Genomic DNA, 27,846 nt, shown 5'->3' with positions numbered 1-27,846 from the left:
ATCGTTCCACGGTCGATTAAAGCCTGGAACGTTTGATCGATGAAAAGCTGCCGCAACTCATCCAGCTTACTTATGCTTGACTCCCATGAAGTATGTAGCGTTGTTCCTTCGAATGGGAAGTAAAGCGTAGATCCTGAGATGAACTAGCCTAGGGCTAGTTTCGGGAAGGAATCTCAAAAGGAATTCCAAGAGGAGCCTTGAAGAAACTCCTGAAGAAATTCATGAAAAGAATTTTGGACTAATCTCTGTAGGAACTGCTGCGTGAAACCCTGAAGAAACTTCTGCGGGAATCTCTGGTGGATCAAGAATCTCTCTTGGAGAGATCCCAGCAGAAAGTTCTTTAGAAATCGCTGATTGGAGTTTTCGAGGAATTTCAGGAGGAAATCCATGACGAATCTTCGAAGGAAATTCCAAGAGGATTCCACAAACGAATTCAAGAAGGAATCCCAAGGGAATCACAGCAGGAATTCCAGGGGAAATCTAAGGAATTCCAGTGGGAATTCCAAAAGGAATTCGAGAAGTAATCCCCTAAGGATTTCTTGGAGGAATAAACGAAAAATATCCAGGAGGAATCTCTGGAGGAATTCCAGGAGAAATCCCTGAGAGAATACTAGGAGGAATTTCCTCGTTGATCCTCGAAGGAATTTCAGTAGGAATCCCGTAAGGGATTCCAGCAGGAATCCCGTAAGGAATTTCAGCAGGAATCTCCTAAGGAATTTCAGGAGGAATCTCCTAAGGAATTCCAGGCGAAATCTCCGAAGAAATTCGAAGAGGAATCACCAAAGAACTTCCAAGAGGGAATCCCGAAGGAAATTCAAAAGGATTCATCGATGAAATATCAGGAGAAATTCGCGTAGGAATTCTAGAAGGAGTCCCCGAACTCTAGGAGAAATCTTCGAAAAAATTCCAAGAGGAATCGTCGCTAGAATTCAAGGAGAAATTCTCAAAAGAATTCTAGGAAGAATTACCCCACAGGAATTCTACGAGGACTCCCAGAGGAATTCCAGGAGGAATCTCCGAAGGAATTTGAAGATAAATCACCAAAAAAAATTCCAAAAGGGAATCCCGAAAGAAATCCAGAAGGAATCCTCGACGAAACATCAGGAAAAATCCCCGAATGAATTTTAGCAGGAATCCTCGAAGAAAGTCTAGAAAGAATTCCCGAAGGAACTACAGCAGACATCCCTGCGGGAATCCCAGGGGGCACCACCGAAGAGATACCGGGAGGAATCTCTGAAGGAATTCCAAGCGGAGCATCAAAGGTTTTTTAACAGCAACCCCCATAGGAAGTCCAGGAGGAATCTCCAAAGTAATTCAAGAAGAAATCCTCAAAGGAACTCTAGGAAAAATATCAGGAGCAATCCCTGAAAGAATTTCAGGAGGAATCCTGAAGTAATTCCATAAAGTATTACTAAAGAAATTTCAGGAGAAAACCTCGAAGGCATTCCAGGAGGAATCCACGACGGAATATAAACAGGAATCTCCGAAAAAATCCCAGGAGGTATTCATGAAGGAAGTCCAGAAGGAATCCTCAAAGAAATTCCAGAAAGTTTTTTGAAGGAACCATCGATAAACATTCAGGAGAAATCCTCGTAGGAGTGACATAAGGAACCTCTGAAATAATACCAAGGCAAGTTCCCGCAGGAATTCCAAGAGGAAGTCCCAAAAAAATTCCAGCACAAATAACATGGAAATTTCAGCAGGAATTTCAGCAAAAATCCCAAAGAAATTACAGCAAATGAATTCAAGAAAGAATCCCCGAAGAATTTCTAGGAGAAATCAACGAATAATATTCAGAAGAAATCTCTAAAGGAGTTCCAGGAGGAATTCTAGCAGGAATCGAGGATGTTTCCGATCACCTGGCAATCGTTTGACTCATTAGTCCATAACTCAGTTCAGAAACCTAATACTGAAATATGGTGTTCGGCAAAGTTGTGGATTAGTGTTTTTCCTATAATTATCACCAAGGACGCCATATTCTGACTCCAATATTTACCGCGTTAAAGCGATAGTACAACCTACTCATACTAAATGGTCGGATTTTTCGATCGTTTAGTATGAGTAGGTGATACTAGCGCTCAAGCGCCGTTTATATTATAGTTAGAATATGGCGTCTTTAGTGATAAGTGTAGGAAAAACACTAATCTACAACTTTGTCGAACACCACATTTCAATATTGGGTTTCTAAACTGAGTTATGGACAAATGAGTCAAACGATTGCCAGGTGATCGAAAACATCCCTGGGAGGAATCACCAAAAGAATTCCAAGAGGAATCGCCGTAAAAATTCCAGAAGAAATCACTGAAGAAATTTCAGGAGGAAGCCTCGAAAAAGTCCAGGAGAAACCTTCAAAGGAACTCTAGGAGGATTCCCCGAAGGAATTCTAGGAGGAATCCCCAAAAGTAAGCCAGGAAGGAATCCCTGAGGAAGTCCAGAAGGAATAACCGACGTAATTTATGGAAGAACGCCTGAAGGAATTCCTAGAAAAATCACCAAAGAAATTCCAAAAGGAATCTCCGAAAGAACTTCAAGGGAACCCCTGAAGGAAGTCTAGGAGGAATCCCCGAAGAAATTACAAGAGATATCCTTGCAGGGATTCCAGGGGAATGCACGAAGGAATTCCGCTTGTAATATCCAAATGATTTCCAAGCGGAATTCTTGAAGAATTTTCAGCGGAAATTTCTGGATAGGGGGGAGAATTCCAGAATATCCTGGAGATATGGCTGATTATAATCCTAAAGAAATTATTGAAGGAACTCCTTCAAGATTCCCTGAAGGAATTCCTGAATGAGCTTCTCTGATGTAACCTAAAGACATCCGTGGGTCTTCCTGGAGAAATCTCGATCTCAATCTACAATCTGAAAGAACCCCAGGAGCGATCCCCTGATTAACTTCTGGAAGAATCCCTAAAGAAACTTCCCAAGTAACACACATGTTATATAAAAGTTACGACAGCGCAAGTTTTGGTTGTATAGAAGTTTATTTTACGTTATTTCAACACAATGTTAGAATTACGTAAAATAAACTTCTATACAACCAAAACTTGCGCTGTCGTAACTCTATTATAACATGTGTGTTGCTTGGGTTGTCGAGGAATCCCCTAAGGATACTCTGAAGAAATCTTGGAAGGAACTCTTGTAGGATGAAAGCACTAGACTTTGCAACTGCTCTAGTTTTCGCCCTCTACATACAAACTCCATTTTATGTGGATGATGTGGCGATGATTAGAGCAGAATTTTAAAGGGTGGGCAAAGTCTTGTACCCTTTAAAATTCCTTGAATAAACTTCTGGAGGAATCTCTGAATTCTCCTGGAATTATTCTTGGATTTTCCTATAAGATACTCTGTAGAGATTTCACAAGAAACTTCTGTAGGAATCACTGAAGAAATTCAGGAGGAATCTCTGAAAAAACATCCGCAAGAATCCCTGCAACTTCTGAAGGAATCTCTGATGGAATTCCTAGACTAATTTCTGTAAGAACTCCTCTAGGAATATCTAAAGGAATTTCAAAAGGAATCCCTGCAAGAACGCCTGGACTAATTTCTAAAGAACTCCTGCAAGAATTCCTGAAGAAACTTCTCACGGAATTTTTGATGGATCTCCAGGTGGCATTAATGAATCCTCCTGAGGAATTTTTCAAGGGACTTCAGGAGGAATTCCTGACCGAACTCCTGTTAAAATAACTTAGGGAACTTCTGAAGGAATTCCTAATGAACACCCGGAGGTATCCCTGAATCCTCCTTGAGCTATTGGGGAGATCCCTCAACGAACTCCTGGAGAGATCACCGAAGGAACTTCTGGAGCAATCCTTGAAAGAACTCCTTAAAGAATCTTTGAAAATTTTTCATTAGGCATCCCGGAATAGTTCCAAGAGGAATCCCCGAAGGAATTTCAGGAGGGTTTCTTGAACAAATTCAAGGAGGGATGGTAGATGAAATTCCTGTAGAAACCCTTGATGAAACTCCCGGAGTGATCCCTGAAGGATCTTCTTGAAAAATCCCTACAAAACGTCAAGAGAAAATGCTTTCTAGAGGAATTTCATAAAGATATCCTGAAGGAATCTCTAAGAAAACTCCTGGACTATTTCCTGGAGAAACTCCTGTATGAATTCTTCAAGGAACTTCAGAAGGAATCCATGAACAAACTCTCAGACTAATCTCTGAAGGACCTCCCATGAGAATCCATGAAGGATTTTCTGGATGAATCTCTGATGTATCTCTAGGAGGCATCCCTGAAACCTTCCGAAAGAATTTCTGAAGGAACACCTTCTGTTTTCCCTGTCGAGATCTTCCTGAGAGATCTACTGAAACTAAAATAAATGATAAAACTCCAGGAGGCGTCTCTGATAAATTTTCTGGAAGAATCCCAGGAGGATCTCCTGGAGGCATCACTGAATCTTCTGAAAGAATCTTTGAAGAAACTTCTTGTTTGCTGCTTCGCGTTTCAGGCGGGTGTGCAGTTCTACCACCGTTCCAAATGTTCTGGCGACAATGTCTATATGTCGTCCGAGAAGCACACAAACTGACCGGATTGTGTGCAAATCGTACCTCGGCTTGTCGCAATACCCACACCTTCCAGAACGATGTTGAAGAGAACGCATGAGAGTTCGTCACTTTGACGCAGTTCCCGGCGAGATTCGAATGAAGAGGATAGTTCACCCGAAACCCTTACGCAGTTTTGTACACCGTCCATCGTTGCTTTAATCAGCCTAGTCAGCTTCCCAGGAAAGTCGTTTTCGTCCATGATTTTCCATAGCTCTGTGCGGTCGATACTGTCGTATACCGCTTTGAAACCGGAACAGGTGATGTGTTGGGACCTGGTATTCACGGCATTTCTGGAGGTCCAAATGGTCGCCTTCCTGTCAATGGGACTGATTATCCCTTTCTTCCACTCTTTCGGTAGCTGTTCGGTTTCCCAGCTCCTTACTATCAACCGGTGCAGACAGATTGGCCAACTTATCTGGGTCCATCTTGGTAATTTCAATTGCGATACCATCCTTTCCAGCTACTACTTTGTTGGCTTTGAGCTGGTGAATGGCATCCTTAACTTCTCTTAGCTTGGGACTTCGCTCATTTTTTGTTCTCTGCTGCATTGACGAAGTCGTTTCCTTCGATGTTGTGGTCTCCCGTGCCTACGATCTCCTCGCCATTGAGGTGTTCATCAAAGTGCTGCTTCCACCTTTCGATCAACTCTCGTCCGTCCGTGAAGAGGCCCACGTCCTTATCTGCATATTTCGTCTCGTGGCAGGAAGTCGTTGCGGAATGGGTTGAGCTTCCGGTAGAACTTCCGTGTTTCATGGGAACGGCACATCAGTTCCATTCCTTCGCACTTCACTTTTTCCAGGCGGCGCTTTTTCCCCCGAAAGAGACTGCCTACTTCTTCGACATTATCGACGTCAAGGTGTATCGTGGCCTGGTGATAGTTGCGCTCAAAACTTTCCGTAATCAACCTTCGGATACGTGGAACGGGGTCGACGGAGTGAATGGTTTGATTAGGAGTTCAGAGCGAATTTGGAGGAAAAGCATGCAGCGCGGTCGGTAAGGCTGCAGCATGGAACCCGGCAGAACGTGGAACAAACATAAGTGGAACAGCAGGTCCGTCTCTATCGGGAGAAAAAGCGCCAACTGGAAGAAGCGAAGTGCGAGGATATGGAACTGATGTGCCGTTCTCAAAAAACACGGATGTTCTATCAGAAACTCAACGCATCCTGTGACAGCTTCGTGCCGCGAGCCGCGATGACCAAAAGTCATGCTGACGTCGAAGCCTTTCTTGGTTCACATTAACTGTAATGGCAACCATTTAATTCAATGCAGTCGTTTTCGTTCTGTGTGTAAATTTAAATTACCACCGTTACTCGTTATGTGCCTTCTCTTTCAATGCCAGTTTCCACACATGCCAACTGGAAAATGGGCCAAACTGTGTGGGAAACAGGCACAAAAAGGTTTATTTGAACGACATGCCCTCCCTCCACACTTTTGACATTCGAGGTTGATTGCTGAAGTACCTAAATACTGCATGAAACGAGAGAATCAGCCTGGCAGCCAGCTGCAGTTGTTGTGGCGGCGCAAAAACACCGCGAGCGGTGGGAAAAACGTGGAAGTGTGATGGATAAATTTGCTTTTTACTTAGGATGTTTTAAGACTCCCCAATGAACGACGCCGTCGTCATTTCCTCCAGCACCCGAAAGCGGGTGGCGTTGCGATGATGTTGTTGCAATCAACTTACGGTTCCTAAGAGTATGTACGAACATACGAACCCTGACTGGTTGCCAACGCTCGCTCGCTCGCTCGCTACTGCTGGTTTTGATGTGGTCTGGAAAATATTTCATTTCTTGTCGAAAATTGTTCGAGCAATCTTTTACAGCTTGCCACCCATCACCCTGTGCGGCGCCCGAATACTTGTTGTACTTGGTTTTTGTGGGCAACATAAAAATAATCAATCATAAACGGTTTCCCCGACGTTGGGTGACTTTTTGGAGGGGGCTGTTGAAGAATTAGCACAGCTCTGGAAGTGGAATGAGGGTGTGGGAGACTTGGGCGCGAGAGGCGCATGGACCTAATGGCTTTCTCGATTAAGATTTTTGCTCCGAGCTTGATTAGAAGTGATTGAACAGGTTTTTTTTTTCATGGCTTGGGATAGTGATTGATGAGCTCCCTCCTTCATGGCTGACGAGGTAAATTAGATCTTCCGTTGTTTGAGCCGCGAGCTGTTATCAGATAATTAAAATTTGCGTGACAGTAATCGACTTTTGGACAACCTCATTCAGTCAGTCGTTACACACAAAAAGAGGGAGTGGACTGTAACCGATTGAACGTAGTTGGTACGTAACGAGAAAAAAACGAGAAAAATGTCGCCAGTAACTAGCTCAACAAAAAGCGGTACAGTGGAATTGCTAAAACGCAACAAAGCATGGATCGGCACGATATGCGCAGGTTTTATACAACTGCCAATGGTGCGCGGTACAAGACTGCGCCAATACTAGAAAAGGCATTTGATTGGAAAACATTTGTTTTCTGAATGCTTGAACATATAAAAGTAGGTAAAACTTTGTAATTTAGTATAACAAACCAATTATAATTTAAGTCACCTCAAAAAGCTGATCCTTCCCACGGTAAATAGAACTCTCCCATCAATATACATTACCTGATTTGAGACCTCAAATCGATTCCGTGGGAAAACACCATTCCGGAAAATAATTGCTACTCGACACGACAAACGCATGTTCCTAGCAAACCGAACACTCCAATGTTATTGCCTTTTTCCCAATTGCTGCCGCGAGGTTCGTTCACTAAACGCGGTCAGCCAGCACAGCGTACTTGTCCCTGCACCCTGAACGCTTCCATTTTAACATATATTGAAATTTTTCGATTAGAACCTGTTGATTGGCTGCCAAACTCATCGCCTCGGGGGCAGTCGCACGTGCCGGGACAATTTCACACCGAAATGATTTTCCACTTCCGTCCACCACCAACAAGCCAGCCATGGGAACTCGGTAGGCATCCACGCCAACCAGGCTATTCGATCAAATTTTGATGGCCGGGCAATCGTATTCCACCACCATCGCACGGTGTCAAAATTTCGATTATTATCGAACATTCATGTACCTCGGATTTTTCTTCGAAAATGATTAGTTTTTGGGCTATATAGTCATAATCGGACAACTAGAAAATATTTCTTCGGCGAAAATTTTTCCATACATTTTATATGGGACGTTTTTTGGACTAAAATAGTAGTTATTGATTTTTAGTAAGGAAAATAGCCAAAAACTCACCTAACTCAAATTTTCCCCGATAGAATATTTTCAAATTTTGCATTTATACAGTATAGCCGAAATTCTAACATTCTATGAAGAAAAATCCGAGGTACATGAAAGTTCGATAATAATCAAAATTTTGACACCGTGCATCGCCATCTAATAACGTCCGGGGGTTCGACAGGCATCAGTCAGTCCGTGCTGGTTGTTGTTGTCCGGAGAAATGGGATCGGGGTCGGTTCTGAAAATGTTCGCAATCGCAACCGGATCCCAGACCTTCCGCATGCTGTGAGAGCCCTCAGCGGTCATTCCACTTACCATCTGGTACTGGATAGTGGTGGTCGACAAACACGGCCAGTTTCGACTCGGGCAGCACCATTGCAGGATGCGTTGCGTAGCGTAGCTGTTGGGTGTGAAAATAGCTTTTCAATTGAATTACACGGCCCGGTACCAGTCGGTGATGAGATGATTTTGCGGCCGGTAGCATGCTGCCTATGGATGGACGTGTGCGCACTAGCCCAAGTGGTGTTTGCAGGCTTGTTGACGGGTGTGTCGATCATTTCAGCTCTAGTGCTTGCTTTGGTCACCATTACCAACCGCAGTTCCCTGTATAGCGAGCCGAGATGATAGCTGGACTCTGGAACTGCTGGATGTAATCGATTGACAAGTTGTTGGAAAAGTGTTGCTGTGTCCTCACTGTGATGATTTCATGAAGGCATATTATTTTTCTACTTCATTGCGCCCGGATATAGCTTTTGCAATAATTTATTTTGTGTAATGTGGACAGTGGAACAATCACCTGATGAGTAAAATATTCCGAAATTACAGAGCCAACCGACTAAATGCAACACAATTACAGTGTAAGAAATTATTCCGGGGATACCTCTCCATCCCGGTTCACGCCTGTATGACAAAAAAAAACGCACATGTCCATAAATTCGATAGGCTCCTTCTCATTTAATTTTTAACGACGCCATGATACTCTGATAAAATGTCCAGCTAAATCCATTAACATTTGAGCGGTCCTAACCTCGTTTTTCCCTTCAGATTAATGTTTTCTTCCATGCATTCTCCCAGGAATTCTTCTACAAGTTCCTCTAAGAGTTCCTCGAGAATTCCTCCAGGAGCTGTTCGGAAATTCCTCCTTAGGAAATACCTCCACGAGATCTTCGGGAACTTCTCTAGGAGTTCATCCTGGATTCCTCTAGGAGCTCTTTAGGAATTCCACCAGGAGATCCTCGGGAGCTCCTCCAGAACATCCTCGAAAAATCCTTCAGGAGTTTATCGAGAATTCATCCAGGAGATCCTTGGAGATCCTCCAGGAAGTCCTCGGCAATTCTTACAGAAGTTCCTTGGAAATTTCTGTCGGACTTCCTCGGGATTTTTCCGGAAGTTTATCGGCAATTCCTCCAGGAATTCCTTGGCAATTCTTCCAGGAGTTCCTCGGAAATTCCTACAGGGGGCATCCATTTAGTACGTCACGCAAAATTTAGGAATTTTTGAACCCCCCCACCTCCCCCCTTCGTACGGGTTTTTTGTATACCTTGCACATTGTATGTCACACTTTTCAGGACCCCCTCCCCCCTATAAGCGTGACGTACTTAATGGATGCCCCCACAGGAGTTTCTCGGAAATTCCTCTGGGCCCTCTTCGGGAATTCCTCTAGGAGGTCGAATCGAATCGAAATCGAATCGGATCGAGAATTCTTCCAGGAGTTTCGGGAACTCCTGCAGGAGAACCTCGGTAAATCCTCCAGGAGTTCCACGAGTATTCCTCCAGGAGATCCTCGAAAACTCCTTCAGATGATCATCAAAAATTCCTCCAGAGGTTTCTCGGAAATTCCATCAGGAGATTCATGGAGGAAATCGACGAGAATTTCTCCAAAAGATCCTCATCAATTCCTCCAGGAGTTCCTTTAGAATTCATCCAAGGACCCTCAGGAATTTCTTCAAGAGATCCTCAGGATTTTTTTTACAGGAGATCCTCGGTAAATTCCATCCAGGAGTTCTTCGGGAATTCTTGCAGGAGTTCTTCGGGAATTTCTCCAGAAGTTCACCGACAATTACTTCAGGAATTCCTCAAGAAATTTCTCCGGAAAACCTCCAGGAGTTCCTTGAAAATTTCGCATGGCATTCCTCGGGAATATTCTGAGGAGTTACATGTTTCTCGGGAATCCCTCCAAGAATTCCACGAGCAGTTCTTCATAGTTTCTCGAGGTTCTTTTCCGGCAGATCCTCGGGATATACTCTTGGTATCCAGAAAACCTACTCCAGGAGCTTCCTGGGAATTCCCGACGATTTCCTGGAGGTATTCGTAGGTATATCCAGATGAATTTCTGATAAAATCCCGAAACATTTCCCGAGAATCTTCTGGAAGAATTCCCGAGAAAATGCTAGAGGGATTCTCGATGAACTTCTGGAGGAATTTCTAAGGAGTTCCTAGAGAAATTTCCGAAAAAAACTCCTTTGAGAATTATCAAGAAACTCCTGGAGGAACTTCCGAAACTTCTAGAGGTATTCTCCTAGAGGCGTACAGGAGAATCTCTTGAAGAATTTCCGAGTAACTGAAGGATAAATTCCCGAGGAACACTGGAAGAGTTTCCGAGTTACTCCTAGAGGAATCCCCAAAAAACTCTACGAAAAAAATCTCCTAGAATAATTCAGAGGAATTTTCTAGCAATTCCTATGGGACTTCTAGAGGATCTCATAAAGGAATTCCTGAGGAACACTTGAAAAAGTTGTTGGCAAACTCCTGGAAAAAATCCCGAGGAATTTATGTAGAACTTTTCGAGGAACTCCTGGAAAAAAATCTAGGAACTCCTGTAAGAATTCCCGAGGAACTCTTAAAAAATTTCTCATGGAACTCCTAATGAAATTTCGAAGAACTTCTGAAGTAATTTTAGAGGAACTCCTGGAGAAATTCCCTTGGAACTCCAAAATGAATTCCCGAGAAACAACCAGTGGAATTCCTGGGGAAATTCTGATGGAATTCCTGAGGAACTTCTTGAGGAGTTCCCAAGGAGCTCCAGAAGAATTCTCGAGGAGCTCCTTGAAGGATTTGCGGAGGAACTCCGGAAGAATTTCCCGATGAGCTCTGGAAGAATTCCCGAGAAAATGCTAAAAGGATCCTGGAGGAACTCCTGGAGGTATCTCAATAAAAAAAGCCAGGAGAAATTCCCGAGGAATACATGAAGGAATTTTCTGGGAACTCCTGGAAGAATTCCCGAGGAACTGCTGGAGAAATTTCTGAGGAATTTATGAAGGATTTCTCGAGAAACTCCTGGAAGAATTATCGAGGATCTCCCGGGGGAATTTCTGAGGAACTCCTGAAATAATTATTGGAGGAACTTCTGAAGAAATTCCCGAGGAACTACCAGAGAAATTCCCTTGGAGCTCCAGAATGAATTCCCGAGGAACTCCTGGAGGAATTCTCGAGCAATTTCTAGATGGATTCCCGAGAAACTTTTGGGAGAATTTTTGAGGAACTCATGGAGGATTAACTGAGGAACCCTTTAAGGAATTCCCGGGGAACTTGTAGAGGAATTCGCAAGGAGCTCCAGAGGAATTCCCAAGGAATTCCTTGAAGAAATTCTCGAGGAATTCTTAAAGGTATTCTCTAGGAACTTCTGGAGGAATTCCCGAGAAATTCCTGGATTTCCGAGGAACTGCTTCAGTAAATACCGAGGAATTCCTAAAATAGTTCTCGATGAACACCTTAGAGAATTCTCGAGGAACTTCTGAAGGAATTCCCGAGAAACTCCCGCATAAATTTCCTTGGAACTCCAGGATGAATTCCCGTGGAAGTCCTGGAGGAATTCCCGAGAAAGGATTTCTCGAGGAACTCATGGAAGAATTCCCGAGCAACTCCTGGAGAAATTCCCCAGGAACTGCTGGAAAAAAATCGGCAATCTCGTGGAGGAATTCCCATGGAACTGAAAGAATTCCTGAGGTACTCCAGGTTGAATATCCGAGGAGTACCTAGAAGAATTCCTGACAAACTTTTGAAGGTATTCCTGATGAAATCCTGAAGCAATTCCAATGAAACTTCTAGAGAGATTCCCGAGGGACTACCGGAGAAATCTTAAAAGGCTTGGACAAATTTTCGGAAAAGTTTGCTTAAAACATTCGTCTGTTAAAAATTCAAACGAAGTTCTGGGGAGAACATCCGAAAAACAATATTCTAGAAGCAACCTCTGTTTTTGGAGATTTTTGAATAAAATAGAATACTCAGTTGAATTCCCAGAGGAATTTTGTTGATGAAAATTTTATTTTCTATAAACAATTGCTGATGAATAATTAATTCAATAGATCAGCATGCTTCCTTAAATTTCCATGAAATGGTGGTCATATAATTTGATTCGTATTTTAACTAAAAACTGCTTCTAAATTTCCGCCAATATGAAGACCGAAAAATTAGGAATTTGTTAGTTTAAGGTTTTAAAAGTTTAAAATTTTATCTACGAAAATTGAAACGCATTTCATCTGAAATTGTTCCAAGATTTGAATTATTGGTAGGTACAGATTATCAACATTAATAAATATTATTTTTCAGATTTCAAAAGTCTTCAAAAAGTCTTCACAAAATTTGAAATGTCTTCCATATGTCTTCACAAAAATAAATGTCTTCTCGGAACTTTAAATGTCTTCAATTTGAAGACATGTCTTCACATCTGACATCCCTGGTTGTTACTGATGGGGATACTAGGGGTTGTTACTGATGGTTGATACTAGGGCATGGGGAAGGGCAAGTAAGGAGAATAACACTCTCGTTTCGTTGTTCACACCCCATGTATTCCATCACTTTTCCCGAACGCAATACATCATCGATCGGTGCAACTCTAATTCATCCGCACACAAATTTTACCAATAAAAAAGGTTTTATTTTCGCGTAACACTCGGAATTACACAACCGATCTGTGGGATGTGAACAAAGATTAGTGACATTACCCTTGCGTGTCCTTCCCCTACACTGAGAAACGAAACTACCCAAAAGTGAGTTCTTTCCATCCAACTTCGAGGTTACGTGCGTCAAACCAATTCTGAGTTGATGGATTCGATGTTTATGTATGCTTGCTTCTATGCTTTATGCTTTTGGCACAAATTTCACAAATGGAGGAGAACGTGCCTCTAGAGCCGACCTACTGATGTTGCTTCTAAGTAAAAAAAATAGCTTATTTAAAGTTTTTTTTCACCCAACCGAAATTCCGACTAGGTTGTATTCACTCAAATTTGAGTACTGTGCTACACACCTAGAAAAAATCATGTAATTTTAAGTGTTCTGAACCTGACATATACGAGCATCTTCAAAAACACAAATTTAGAGGTTAAAACATGTAAATTTACGTCTTTCAAGACACCCCAAAATAAAACGCATTTTTTCTTAGCGTCTAGCAATCGCTAAAACCGATTTGACTGATAAAACATAGAAAAGTAAAATATTGCCATGCATGGATTTGAACACCGGATCTGCTAATCGTGAGCCACATCTCTTACCTCTCGGCTATTTCACCGAGATATAAGGTGGCTGATGAACGTGATACTGATTCTATGTTTCTGGTGTAACGGATTTGTTGACATCTAACGAAACCAACCAACACTTACATGATGCGCGTAAAATTAAGTCCAATTTGTGATTCAGTCTTGAAAACGTTTACGTATTTTGGTGATTCCGTTTCGTGCAAATTTCAGAATTTCTAAGTGTGTAGAAACTCAGTGTTGGGATAACGCACTCGAACTGCAAAAGTTGGGCTGTTTCTCTATTCACTCTCTGACAACAATATTATCGTCGCATCACCAAATCGAAGTCGTCGCCTTTACAGCTGCGAAGTAAATATGAATTTTTTTTTCTGTTGCGCATCATTAAGTTAATTAAAAGCTACACCGAAATAAATTTTGTTGTGGAAACTACCGATTCCATAGTAAAATTACTAGCCGTACCTATGATTCTCAACCGAGAACAAAATCTGTTAAGGTAACTGAAATATGCTTGAAATTACTATGCATTGTAGTAAATTCAACTAAAAGCGTAGTCGTCTCAACAACAAAACATTGTTATTTTTTCCTGGACATTTTACAACACAGTATGGTTAAAAATACAATGCTCATTTGTTTAATTAAGATTATTTTTGGTAATGTTAACTGTACTGTTAGTTAAGTTGGCAGTGTTTTAGTGGAATTAATTGGAAATTGTTATCGTTTGAGGATCATAGGTACGGTTAGTAATTTTACTATGGAATCGGTAGTTTCCACAACAAAATTTATTTCAGTGTACAATATGCACTCATCCAAATTGAGTTGCGACATTTCTAAGTATTAGGTTTCTCATCAATGTTTGGACTACTGTGATAATTTGAGAATCCTTTGAATCATCATTCCCCAGCGACACTTCACACTAATCAAACTTATTTTGTTTACTTGTTGTGTATCCGACGCTCCTGTGATGAACTCAACCGAACTAGTGTACACCCTTAAACGAAAGTACACAGCGAATGAGTAACTTGCGAAAAGACAAAGGATTTTTCACTCATATTAGCGTACGACTGGATCAGCACAAAAAATGTGCCGATCCGGTATTACACAAATTTGCGTGAAAATTCACACAAGTTTGCATGAATTCTTTTGTCTTTTCGATCGCTGCGTGAAAGTTACTCCTTGCTCTGTGTACATCGATCTTTCCATGTATATGCCAGCCGCTGCGAAGTCGTGTGTGAAATTCGACTGTGATGATAATGAATTTCGGCCGAGTCTAAATGGGTGCAAACACTGAGCGAAAAATTCACTTAAATTCTACTGGAAATCTAAAGTGGATTTTTTCCATCTAACTTAACATTTGAAACTTAAATGATTAGTAAGTGAAAATATTCTACTGAAAAAATCCAATAAAATTTAAGTGAAATTTTTCACTGCCAAATCATATAAATCTAAAATATTTTTTTAGTATTATTTCACTAATTTTTGCTCTTATTATTATTTTATATGAAGGTAAATTCAAAAATTTGGTTCATCTCCATGCCATCAGAGACCACCAAATGATTCCCTTGACAAAGAGGAAACATCTGAATTCAGATCACAGAACATATTGCCATCATCACACTCATGCATGGTTCGTTAGTGATGGCTGACAGCTACATGCTTCTATTTTGCATACTTTCGACTGCAGTAAAATCCACTTGAAAACCTTATACAATTTATTATACGATACAGTGCGAAATTTCCAATAACTTTCCATTAGAGATTCACTATACTTTCAAGCGGGTTTCACTTAACTCATGTGAACTCACTGAAAAAATGTTTTTTGAACGGTTATTTGACTTTTTCCAGTGAAATCAAAATGAAATTTCCTCTCAGTGAATGTCGCAATAGGTTAAAAATCATTTTTTTCACGTTTGGGCACTTCGGATTTCGACCAAAAGCATAATAGAAAGAGCGGATAAAAAGGAAGATGAAAAAGAACTTAAAATTAAGTTTAAAAGTATCTAATTTTGAGTTTTTCAGTTTCTCCGTGTGGCAAGCGTCTATGTCAACAAGCATCATGACGAGGTGGCCAGTGATGCTACCTCATTGAGGAATAGAACTTTGGCGGAGCAAGTCGTCTCCATCGAGCGGTCCCGCATCATGTCAAGGCGCTGTCCATAAACTACGTAGACTCAATTTTGGGAATCTCAGAACCCCCCTCCCCCCTCGTAGACTTTCGTCCATACAAAATTTTCGAAATTTGTAAGAACCGTAGACTTTGGCCAGACCCCCCCCCGTCCCCCCTCAGAGTCTACGTAGTTTATGGACAGGCCCCAAGTAATTCTCCTGTAGTTTGCTAAGATAGATGGGAACGAATTGTTCCAGTGAGTTACGCAACATTCACACGATCTTGGCAGTGATGCCAAGAACTCTCCTCCGAAATACATCTAGGGATTCCACCAGTAAACCGCTGACAATCTTTGAATATATTCACTGTACTGAAAAAAAAATATCTCCTCAACTACACCGTGTCCAATAAGTTCTCATACAAAATACAAATTTAGAACATATAATTTTATTTCTCATCTGTTATTAATATTTTCAAAATGAATGCATGTATTGAAGGGCCACATAATAGTGATTCAATAAAGCATACGGTTTAAAATAACGATATTTTTTGTTTGTTTTTAGAAGCCTAGTAGTACACTTCCGTTTTCTGAAATCCGTTTGCTCCGGCACGCAAGAAAAATGTTCGAAAAGTTTTTCATTCTACGGTAGCTAAATAGAGTCCATAAGGTTAAATTTTAAGTTTGTATCCCCTGTATTGTACCAAATGGATATACTAAGGTTAAATTTAAGCAATTTCAGTGATGGTATGGTAAAAAATTTCCAAGTAAGCTCAACTTGGGCTGATTTCCTTGAAAATGACCGTTATATTAAAGATAAACATCATAAAACGTAAATTTTGAACAAAATTTACCACAACAGGAACACAAGCATGTTTTAGAAGTGAGAATAATGTGAATCAACAAGATAATATGCAGCCATGCTTCTTTAACACAATAAATTTCATTAAAACAGGTAGATGGACATTTTTGTTTAATTTACGTTTTATTTTATACAACATAAAACGGCTTCGTACTTGACCAATACAGAATGTTATATTTCTTCTCTTCTGGTCATAGTTGCTACTAGCAATGGCGAGGACAGTAACCTAATTTGTTTCAACCTAAAACCTTTACCCGTTAAAATGAGACAAAATACAAATGAAATAAATAAAAGAAAATCGGGTTAAGTCGAGTCAAGTACAAGACACTGAAGACGACCTTACAGTTGAGGTCGAAATACGTATCTGTCAAAGGATGCAAATTCTTAGTGGAATTCAAAGGAACCGTACTTAACCCGATTTTCTTTTATTTACAGATATTCCCCTAACAAGCCCAGGTTAATCATCATCACAAATGAAATGACGAGCGTGCCAGCTGAAATGGACTTACGACACTTAAGCGATCAACATAGAAGGATAAAGGACAATTAATTCCAAAACATATGCTGTATTTGATCAATATTAGTTGGCCTTTCGATAAGTACACTTACTTTGAAAATCCTAATTACAGATGAGAAATTAATTCAATTTGATTTTGTATGAGAACTTATTGGACACGGTGTATCTTCATTACAGCCTTGAAACCATCACTACTTAGAACATACCCCACAGGCATCCACCAGGAAACCCACCTAACTACATCGCTTCAACGGCTTTTGTAAAATGTTCGCCGGAGGGAACCAGCTGCAACTACTGCTGGAAATACAACGCTTCCGCCTGCCTCATGCCAACCTTGATTGCAAAGCATGCCATCTAACGCTGTTGATTACTCTTTTCCATCTTGACACGTTGCCCCCTTCCTGTTTTGTGGAAAACTTCGCTCCAAGTCTGCTGAATCCAGCAGATCCGAGATTCGATACAAACGTATTTCATCTCCCCTGGCACAGAAAGTTTGCAGGCACCCCTTGACCTTGTATCGCAGCAGCACGAAGTACTTACCTAAATATCCGACATAGTCAAGAATATTGTGGCTCGGCGGGCTTGTAAGCATAACCAAGCCGCTCAAAATATTTGCAGAATTTTAAGCTCACCTTCTGCTGCTAGAGCTGGAGCGTAAGTTACTCGATTGAGTTCTTGCGAAACCGTCCGAAAAGCTGAGCATGTCAGGCCGCCGCCGGCCCGTCCGAAAAGCAACTATTCAAACAGAAAGAAAAAGTGGACGGAGAGTGCAATGCAAAACATCCGGAGCACCTCACCTGGAAGAAAGTTTGCCGCTGATATAAATACATAATGCCAGACGGAAAGTTGTTTCCTTTTGTTCTGGAGGGATACTTGTTCTTCCATCGCCGTCATCGAGGACCGGACCGGACCGGACGGTCAGGTTCCGAGCTTTGATGCGCTGCTGGCTGGCTGCTCTTGATGCAGCAGCCCCTTCTTTAGAGCTTCGCCTGGAAAAGTTGTTTCTGTTCATTAGCACACTTGAGCGAAAGTTGAACATTATTATGTGCACCTTGCCGCCTTGGCCATCTTCGGTACACCAGGGCCCACCGGCCGCCCACTTCGGTATGAAGGTAATTATGACGGAAATGGCCGTCGCGTCGGTGCCATAGTTTGATGGGAGTTTTTGGCCCACTTTTAATGAGAATGGTGAAAAGTGGAACACATGGGACTTCTGGTTGTGAATAATAAACGAAGTTTTTAACGCCCATCAGTGAGGTTGAGAACATTATAGGACGAAGTTCGATTCCACATCACGATCCATCTTAGAAATCGCCGTTGACAATAATGGGGAGCAGTTACCTATTTTTCGCGGAATGTCGAGCGATGATTTTAATTAGTATTTCCTGGAACTCCTCGCACCTTATTATGGTCGTTTAACGACCTTAATAAACACAACAGTTTAGTTCTCAACGCTCTGACATGCTGTGCGGACGATAGCTTTCTATACTGATGGAAATTTTATATTACCTAAAATAATTAAACAGTAAATCTCAGTACATCAACAAATGCACTTTTCGGCAATAAATCTCTCTCTGGTGAAGTCCGCTGACCGAACCATGGAGAACATCAAGCCAACAGTTGAAAAACGAGAAGAATGCAGCATGGGCGAGAATGCTGCAACACCGTACGAGAGCGAATGAGGCACGTTACAAACAGGCGCGGAACAGGCAGAACTCAGTCTTCCGGATGAAGAAGCGCCAGCAGGAAGAACGAGATCGCGAAGCGATGGAAGAGCTGTACCGCGCTAAGGACACACGGAAGTTCTACGAGAAACTGAACCGCTCGCGCAGAGGCTTTGTGCCACAAGCCGAGATGTGCCGAGATAATCACGGGAATATTTTCACGAGAGAGCGTGAGGTGGTCGAGAGGTGACCGTAACATAACGTAATCACCGAAGGTGGCGTGGTTACAGATCTAGGAGTATGTGCGCAGGACTGAAGATTTCCAGCCCCTAACCTGCAAGAGATTGAGAAGGAAGTTGGCCGGTTGAAAAACAATGAAGGCGCTGGAGCAGATCAACTACCAAACGAGTTACTAAAATATGTACAGAAGAGAATCACTACACTGGGTCATCAACAAGATTTGAGAGGAGAAAGTATTACCGGAGGAATTTCCATGCATCGTGTGTCCCATCTACAAAAAGGGTAACAAGTTGTATTGCGGGAACTATCGCACGGTCACACTACTGAGCGCTGCCTACAAGATTCTCTCTCAAATTGTATGCCGCCATCTATCACCGATTACAAGAGAGATCGTGGGGCAATATCAGGCTTGGTTCATGGGTGAACGCACTACAATGGACCAGATGTTCGCCATCCGCCAGGTGTTGCAGAAATGCCGAGAATACAACGTGCCCACGCATCACTTGTTCATCGATTTCAAATCGGCGTTCCGCGCCTAGGCTTTGCGATCTCGTTCTTCCTGCTGGTGCTTCTTCATCCGGAAGACTGAGTTCTGCCTGTTCCGCGCCTGTCTGTATTCTCGTCCATACTACATTCTTCTCGTTTTTCAACTGTTCACATTCGCCATCGTACCAGTCGTTTCTGTGATTCGGAGTCGCGAAGCCTAGTGCTGTAGCCGAGGTACTACCTATGGCGTATCGATGTCCCTCCAGCCATCTTCAAGTGTAGCTGCGCCAAGCTGCTCTTCCGTTGGTAGGGCCACTGCTAACTGCTGCGCGTAGTCTTGAGCCACTTCTACGTTACGTAGCTGCTCGATGTTGAGTCGCGGCGTTCGACTTCGACGCGTGGTGATAACTGTCGAAAGTTTTGAGCGCATGCATACAGCTACTAAGTAGTGATCCGAATCTATATTCGCACTGCGGTATGTGCGGACAATGGTTATATCCGAGAAGAATTTACCGTCGATTAGAACGTGGTCGATTTGGTTTTCTGTTTGGTGGTCGGGTGATCTCCAGGTGGCTTTGTGGATATCTTTGCGGGGGAAGAAGGTGCTTCGGACTACCATACCGCGGGAGGCTGCAAAATTTACGCATCGCTGGCCGTTATCATTCGATACGGCGTGCAGGCTGTTTCGCCCGGTTACCGGTCTGTACATTTCCTCCCTTCCTACCTGCGCGTTCATGTCGCCGACAACGATTTTCACGTCTCGCGGCGAGCATCCATTGTATGTTTGCTTTAACTGCGCGTAGAACGCTTCTTTCTCGTCATCAGGTCTCCCTTCTTGTGGGCAGTGGACGTTGATGATGCTATAGTTGAAGAAACGGCCCTTAACTCTTAACATGCACATCCTTGCGTTGATCGGCTGCCACCCGATCACACGTTGTCGCATCTTGCCCAACACTATAAATCCTGTTCCCAGTTCATTGGTGGTGCCACAGTTTTGGTAGAAGGTAGCCACTGGATGCCCGCTTTTTTTTTTTATTCTTAGTCACTTAACCTAATTTACAGCTCTATTGTCCACTGGGGCACTACGTGAGCAATTTCAATTGACAGCTGCACTTACATTTTTGTACAGCGCCTAGGTTCTATTCTACTTTATCGAACTGGTTGTCTTTCTGCTGCTTTCACTTTTTCTACTTTTATACCTAGTAGAATGATGAGCACAAGGATGATGATGGATGGCCGTTGTTCCTTTCCAGTCCGATTGGGGGTCCATTATGAGTAGCAGTTCGCCGATGTCCAGGTATTCGGGTCCGTTTGAGCCATGGGGCTCAGAAGAGGGTCAGTGTCAGTTGCTCTCGGGGAAAAGCAACTGACGAAAAATTGCAAGTGCCGGGGCTGGGAATCAAACCCATGACCATCCGCATATGAAGCGAACGTGTGACCAACTACGCCACGGGCCCCGGCAAAGATGCCCGCTTATCCACACTTTCTGTCCAGTCCAACAAAGTTCCTGCAACGCCACAATGTCGAAGTTGCGGGATGTAGTTCGTCGTAAATTATCCTGTCACATCCTGCGAAACCTAGTGACTTGCAATTCCATGTTCCAAGTTTCCAATCGTAGTCCTTATTTCGTCGCGTGGGTCTTTGCCGATTGTATCGAGTCGTATTTTCTCCTATGTTATTCGCAATGGGGATTTTTACGGGTGGTCAACACTCCATGTTTCGCCGGAGGACCATCGTGCCAATTCTGTTTAACGTCCCAACCAACACTGCACAATGGGTCCAGAGCCGTATTTACGAAGACAAAAATGTTTGTGCCTAAACCAAGTTTTAGATACATGGTGTCTTTGGGAAACTTTCTTCTTATTTTTCGACCTTTTTTCTCATTATTGTGAAATTAGGGTGGTCCCTCTAGTTTCGCTGATCCAAACATCTGCTTTTTAATATTTTTATGTACGTTCCCAAAATGTTCTACAAAGTTGTAAAAGAACTTATTTTGAGCAAGTTTGCCGAAGAAACCATTATTCTATCTCTTATGGTTCCTAACTTATAATTTTTTAACAGATTCATGTTAGGGTGATCCATGAATATCAGTTTTCCTGAAATAACTTTTAATGCGTTCGTTTCTCGTAAATACTTTGTTCCGAGCACTTTTAGAACTATCAACGACGCATATTTTTTCCAAAGAGCTCAAAGTTCTAACTCTCATAGTTAAGAATATATTGGCATTTTCCTTCGAAAAATCACTTTTTTTCAAAATGTCATATCTCAAAAAGGAGCAAATAGATTTTCAATCTCCCGGTTGCATTGGAAAGATCGTACTTTGTTCTATTTATGGTGAAAAAACTGCAGGTACCTTTTTTGTTTAAAGCTTTTTATTGAATTTTGAAAATACGATTTTTTTCATGGAAAAGCAGTTGTAACTTTTAAAATCGATGAGATACAAACTTGGCGTCTCCGACAAAATTGTGAGTTTTTGGCTGCTATAAAAGTGCCAGGAACAAAGTATTGCGAAAAAGGCAACACATACAATTATATTGAGTAAAAACAGATTTTCATATGAAAAATGACACATTTCAAGCAAATTCAACTCGTCTTTGTTAGATAGATCAAAGTAGCTTGGTAAATGGTCATCCATTTCATTGTAGAACCAATGTTTATTTATACTGTCATTACCATTTAGGCACAATGTTGATAAGATATTGTAAATCATGTAACTTTGATAGGCTTTTACGTTAACTTAAACATATACGAGTGACCGACATTTTCACTATCCATACATTGAAGTGATGAAATTGAAATTAAATTGATGGAAATCAGCTCAAAATCACATTTTAAGTTGAGTTCATTGACGAATTATAGATTATAAGCAAATTTAAACATTTTCGACATGGTTACTTCGATCTATCTAACAAAGACTAGTCGAGTTTGCTGAAATTGTTCCGCTTTCCATATGAAAATCTGTTTTTACTCAATATAATTTTATGTGTTGATTTTTTCGCAATACTTTGTTCTGGGCACTTTTATAGCAGCCAAAAACTCACAATTTTGTCGAAGACGCCAAGTTTGTATCTCATCGATTTTAAAAGTTACAACTGCTTTTCCATGAAAAAAATCGTATTTTCAAAATTCAATAAAAAGCTTTAAACATAAAAGGTACCTGCAGTTTTTTCACCATAAATAGAACAGAGTACGATCTTTCCAATGCAACCAGGAGATTGAAAATCCATTTGCTCCTTTTTGAGATATGACATTTTGAAAAAAAGTGATTTTTCGAAGAAAAATGCCAATATCTTTTTAACTATGAGAGTTAGAACTTTGAGCTCTTTGGAAAAAATATGCGTCATTGATAGTTCTAAAAGTGCTCGGAACAAAGTATTTACGAGAAACGAACGCATTAAAAGTTATTTCAGGAAAACTGAAATCCATGGATCACCCTAACATGAATCTGTTAAAAAATATAAGTTAGGAACCATAAGAGATAGAATAATGGTTTCTTCGGCAAACTTGCTCCAAATAAGTTCTTTTACAACTTTGTAGAACATTTTGTGAACGTACATAAAAATATTAAAAAGCAGATGTTTGGATCAGCGAAACTAGAGGGACCGCCCTAATTTCACAATAATGAGAAAAAAGGTCGAAAAATAAGAAAAAAGTTTTCCAAAGACACCATGTATCTAAAACTTATGGTTTAGGCACAAACATTTTTGTCTTCGTAAACACGGCTCTGGACCCATTGTGCACTGGGACGACCACGTTGATGGGGCTACCACTTTGGATCTAGCTGGGCGTGGTGCAGCGTTTCTTATTCAGCCGCTGGATGCCAGAACAGACGCTGTTTGAGCCGCACCTCCTTGGTGAACAGACGCTCGGATCGTACCTCCTCAATCTAGCTGAAGTCAGAAGGACAACAGTGCCCAGGCTGCACTACCAGCTAAGCACACAACTCTTAGCTGGCCGTCTTTGTCATCGCTGGACCCGTGGAAGCATGAGGAAGGAACTTGTGAGGGCCAGAGCTATATTGGACGCTCTGCTTATCGACTCATCGTTTTGCAGCCCGAAATCATTAATTGGGGTTAATTTCACGTCGAACACATCAACACAACCATAAAAAATATTATTATTTCTCTGCTTCGATGTATCGTACACTTCGATTTAACTCAGAAAGAGAATTTTCTTTTGTACGTTATATCGAAGAGTACCTGTGTTGTTGGAAATTCAAGACTACGTAATTTCCTTCAGTGTATGGTGAGCTCCGAGTTCCTCTGAGCTCATATGAGCATTTAGCATGTAAGCAGTAGTTCAGTTGTTAGGAGGATCGCGACTCGAGAATTTCAACCATCAGACTATAATTCTTGAAGTTTGTTAGGAACGCTCTTTCTCGGGAAACCAAGAAACCTCTCGCTAGCAGCTGCTGTAACAGTCAGCTGCTAGCGAGAGGTTTCTTGGTTTCCAGAGAAAGAGCGTCCCTATCAAACTTGTGGAATTTGAGCAAACGTATAAAGGGGAAATGACTGCCTATCCCTACACGGAAAATCTAAACTACCTAATATTTGGGTCGATTTTACTCAAAATTGAGTATATCGAATAAACTCGTTACCCAAAATTAGATTGTTTTCTCTCTCTGGCTCACCGATGTTGTCAAAAACAAACAGAGATGCATCTACCCAAAGGGGGTTCTTGACCCCTATAAGCCAATTTTGGGTAATTGTCGGTTTACTCAATATTGAGTTGAATGAGGGGGGTCTGAGGTTGAATTTACCTACTCTTGAGTATATTTTTTAGCTGGGGATAAAGGCAATCTACCTAGCGTGAGTTTAATCGATTTACTCAATTTTTGGCTTATTGGGCAGAACTATGGAATTGCCTCAAAAGAACTCAATTTTGGGTAGTTTGGCGGTTCCGTGTATGTACCGTCCCTAAGCCAGAAGGTACTTAGCTACCTGTTTCGTAAATGTTTCGCCTAACGTTCTCCAGAGAAGAAATGGAGCCTACTGGTATGCTAGTCTGAGGGACGTCTACGACTTCCAGTAGTACTATGTATTCGCTCTTTTCAGTTGTAAACTAATCTGCTGCAGAAAATCAATAACCAAACTCTAATACCTGAATCCTTATACGACTGTCTAAAACCGATCCTTCAATAATCATAATAACCACTTCTCTTTATGTTCCAATAACTCCCAAGATATTCCAATGATGTCAGCACTTCCAGTAGTTCGACTTATTCCTCATATTCGTCCATTTAGTTACACTGGCGTTGACTATTTCGGCCTTATAATGGTCAAGTAGGGTCGGTGCTTGTTTAAGCGTTGGGTGGTATTATTCACGTGCCTGACTTCACGTGCGATACACCTAAAGATCGTCCACAGCCTGTCGACGCAATCTTACGTAATGGCAATTCGTCGGTTTGTGAATCGTAGAGGTTCCCCATCGGCGTTCTACTCCGACAACGGAACCTGCTTCAAGGGGGCCAGTAATATGCTGGTAGAACAGGTTCAGACCATACATCAGGATTGTTCAGCCACCTTCACAAATGCTAGAACAACCTGGCACTTTAACCCACCATCGGCGCCTCACATGGGTGGGTATTGGGAGCGGATGGTCCGCTCCGTCAAAGCTGCTATGGCGGCCATCGCTGAGCATCCTCGTCATCCCACTGATAAAGTACTAGAGACGGTAGTGTTGGATGCCGAAGCTATTGTTAATTCTCGTCCGTTAAATTACATCCCGCTGGACGACGCAGACCAAGAGGCTCTCACGCCGAACCACTTTCTTCTGTACGGCACCCAGGGATCGTCCAACCCAGGACAGCGTTCTTATCTGAGGGCTCGACACTGAGGGATAGTTGGAAGCTCACTCAATATTTGTCAAATCAGTTCTGGAAACGATGGGTCCGTGAATGCTTGCCAAAGATAAGCAGACGCACTAAGTGGTTTCTACCGACGAAGCCGTTAGAACCGGGAGACCTTGCGTTCATTGTAGACGAGAGCAAACGGAACGGATGGATAAGAGGCCGCATCATCGAAGTGTCCCAAGGAAAGGAAGGACAGGTTAGAAGTGCGAAGGTCCACACTATGGAAGGAGTAAGAATACGGCCGTCGGTAAAGCTGGCTTTGCTGGACGTACACGTCAAACAGGGAGATGGTGGCTCCAGAGAGGCAGGTTCTTCGGAACTTCACGGGCGGGGGAATGAAAAGGAATTACAGGGCAGCCGCATACAGTAACGCTTTGTGTGAGTTCAGTGTCACCCGCTACTGTCCGTTTGACGTCGGCATGAGAAACGTCAGCAACAATGAGAAGGCGGAATTGAAATGTGTAGTAGAGAATTGTATAGCCAGCTAACCATCGAGTATAAATTGATGCGGGAGCTTTATTGAAAATTCTCTCCTGTTTCGGGTTTGTGTGAAATAATTGGTAAACTAGCTATCCCAAATTTGTAATTCTTTATCTATCCTAACAATTGTTACAGTTCCAATTATTAAACTATTCAGCTGTTAGACATACTGCGTCGGTTTCTTTTGTTGTAAATTATAGCCTAAAGTAACCTAAACCTAAAATGAACTGAAATTGATCAAATTCGTTATATCCAGGAGTGCCCAGAACAGAAACGTTCAAATAGGATATTAAACAGTTTAGGTAGCATCGAGATAAGTACGAAAATGTACGACCTCTTTGAAATTATAATATGCTAGACTACTGTGTATACTAAAATCCAATATATTTACAGCTTTAAAGCTGCGTTTGCTGCTACGAAGAACGTATCTCTTCGACCGCTCCGAAACAAATTTTAAAGATTTTAAGTCTATTAGCGTAGGTAAGGCCCCAGGTTCGAACGGAATTCTGAACTTGGCCTTAAAAGTAACTGTGGGATATTGGACTACCCTATTATTATGAACACCCCTGATGATTGAGAGTTCATGTGAGAGTCCCTCGTGGATATCATATGTTACCTTTATCCACCCCTGCGTTGAACGATACTCTTGAAAGACAACCACCATCGGCTCTCACTCTCACATTCTCTCGCTCTCCGGTTTGGTCTACAGAGGCACGTGGATACACACGAAGTAGACTCTGCCTCTTTACTTCTCGGACCATCGGACGGACAGGACGTCAGCGTAAGTAGCTCCCCGAATACGCGGAACCTAACCCTCCGTTCTTCAGCCGAAGAATGGAAAGGTGACGCCACAGTAACTATTGCAAAGGCTCCCGAAATGCTCAAGTTCGCTATGCAGAAATGCCTGGATGAAGGAATTTTTCCAAAGGTTTGGAGGCGGGGAAACCACTCGGAGCCCCCTTTGGCATGTTGATCAATATGCTTGATTGATACAACAGGGATGTTCCTTAAGAATATCATCATCAACAGCCCGCTGCGGCACAACGAGGGTGTAAATAAGCTTTCGAGCAATCAGTTCGTCTTTCGGAAGGGGAACCTAAACTGCCAAGATGACACTCCAGCGTAAAAGTGTTGGGGACTCGCTACTTTGCTGTAGTGGCTCTGAATGCAAGAAACGCGTTCATGATACACGGATACCTGCACAAGATTCTCGGACATTACTTCCAGAATCGAGTGCTAGTTTTCGACATAGAGATGGGTCGGAAGTGCTTTAAAATAATTCAGAAGTCTAGCGGAATTTCCGTTGTGGCATCCTGAGTCCGGTGTTTTGAAATGTCATGTATTTAAGATGAGGTGTAGAGGTTAAAGCTTCTGGTGGGAGCGGAAATCTGGCGAGGAAGTCTTTCCAGAGATTTGCAAGCGGCGGAGCCTGGTACTATCGCCAAAGATGGGGAAACTTCCCGGACACCCGTTGGTATATGCTGTCGACTATAGTAACTGTGACTTCTATACAGCCAAAACTTGCGCTGCCGTGAGTCTCGTGTGGCATGTGTGTTTCTTGGGTAGAAGTTCGTAGCTGCAACACTAGGCAACTGACCTCTAGGGTGCGAACTGCATTAGTCCCTTACCGAGTACCTTCTGGTAGTCCCTAAGAGACGATGGGAAAGGTTTAGGTTTTAGGTAGGAAAAGTAGTCTCTCCGTTGGCGTTAGAGTTGCTCTTAGTCGTCCACTACCTGAGCTTTTCGTAGTTTCCCCAGTCCTGTTGAGAAGATTCTCTTCTAGTGATTTAGGGAGAAAATGGCAATGTAGGTGTAAACCTGCCCGTATCACAACAATGGTAGACATTGTTTTTAATATCTCGTTTGTAAGTACGGCCTCGAGCGAGGATATCGAACGATCGGCTTCAAAATATCATGAATACCTACAGTCAATCAATGCATTTGATATAGGTTTGTCCATAGCAGATCCGTACTCATGAATTACCTGGAAGAAAGAAAAAAGTGATAAAGTGGTCACAATCAATTTTATAATAAAGTGCATTCGTTTTTGATAATTTTTGATTTAGTTGAGTATTATTTTTCGATAATTCATTATTATGATTCTGATGAACATAACTCAGCTCAATTAAAATAGCTTGGATGTTTACAAAATCCACAAAGAGTAACTCCCATATTGTCGGCTTCAGATAACTTGACAAGCAGTATTGTTCGAAGAAATCTATTCAATCCAGTAAAAAGCTGTACTCACTCTAACTCATTCAGTTAATAAACAATGAAAAGCAATCCAGAGGCCATGTTTCTTCTGGCCCAAACACTTTTTTGTTCATAACACGTGCTAACAAAAACAACCCAATATTGTCAAAATATGTAGAACACACCACCGCACCGGCCTTCCCTGCACCCACACCAATCCA

The 27,846-nt window shown here is 42.0% G+C and overlaps 1 long non-coding RNA gene across 2 annotated transcripts in view; it reads right to left on the bottom strand.

The window, feature by feature from the left end:
• Positions 1–27,846, bottom strand: part of LOC134285678 (uncharacterized) — a 470,596-nt gene that overhangs the window by 333,295 nt on the left and 109,455 nt on the right. Inside the window, exon 3 of one of the 2 annotated variants that reach the window (XR_009996533.1) lies at positions 27,141–27,416. The exons of the other annotated variant lie outside the window; for it this stretch is intronic. This is a non-coding gene — a long non-coding RNA (uncharacterized LOC134285678). Of the gene's footprint in view, positions 1–27,140; positions 27,417–27,846 lie in introns of those variants that run through there. 2 annotated transcript variants of the gene reach the window in all.

This window comes from Aedes albopictus, chromosome 1 (assembly GCF_035046485.1).
Source record: "Aedes albopictus strain Foshan chromosome 1, AalbF5, whole genome shotgun sequence".
In the NCBI taxonomy this organism is placed as follows: domain Eukaryota; kingdom Metazoa; phylum Arthropoda; class Insecta; order Diptera; family Culicidae; genus Aedes; species Aedes albopictus.
Note: the sequence above shows the minus strand (reverse complement) of the source record. Positions and strands in the feature narration are given on the sequence as shown.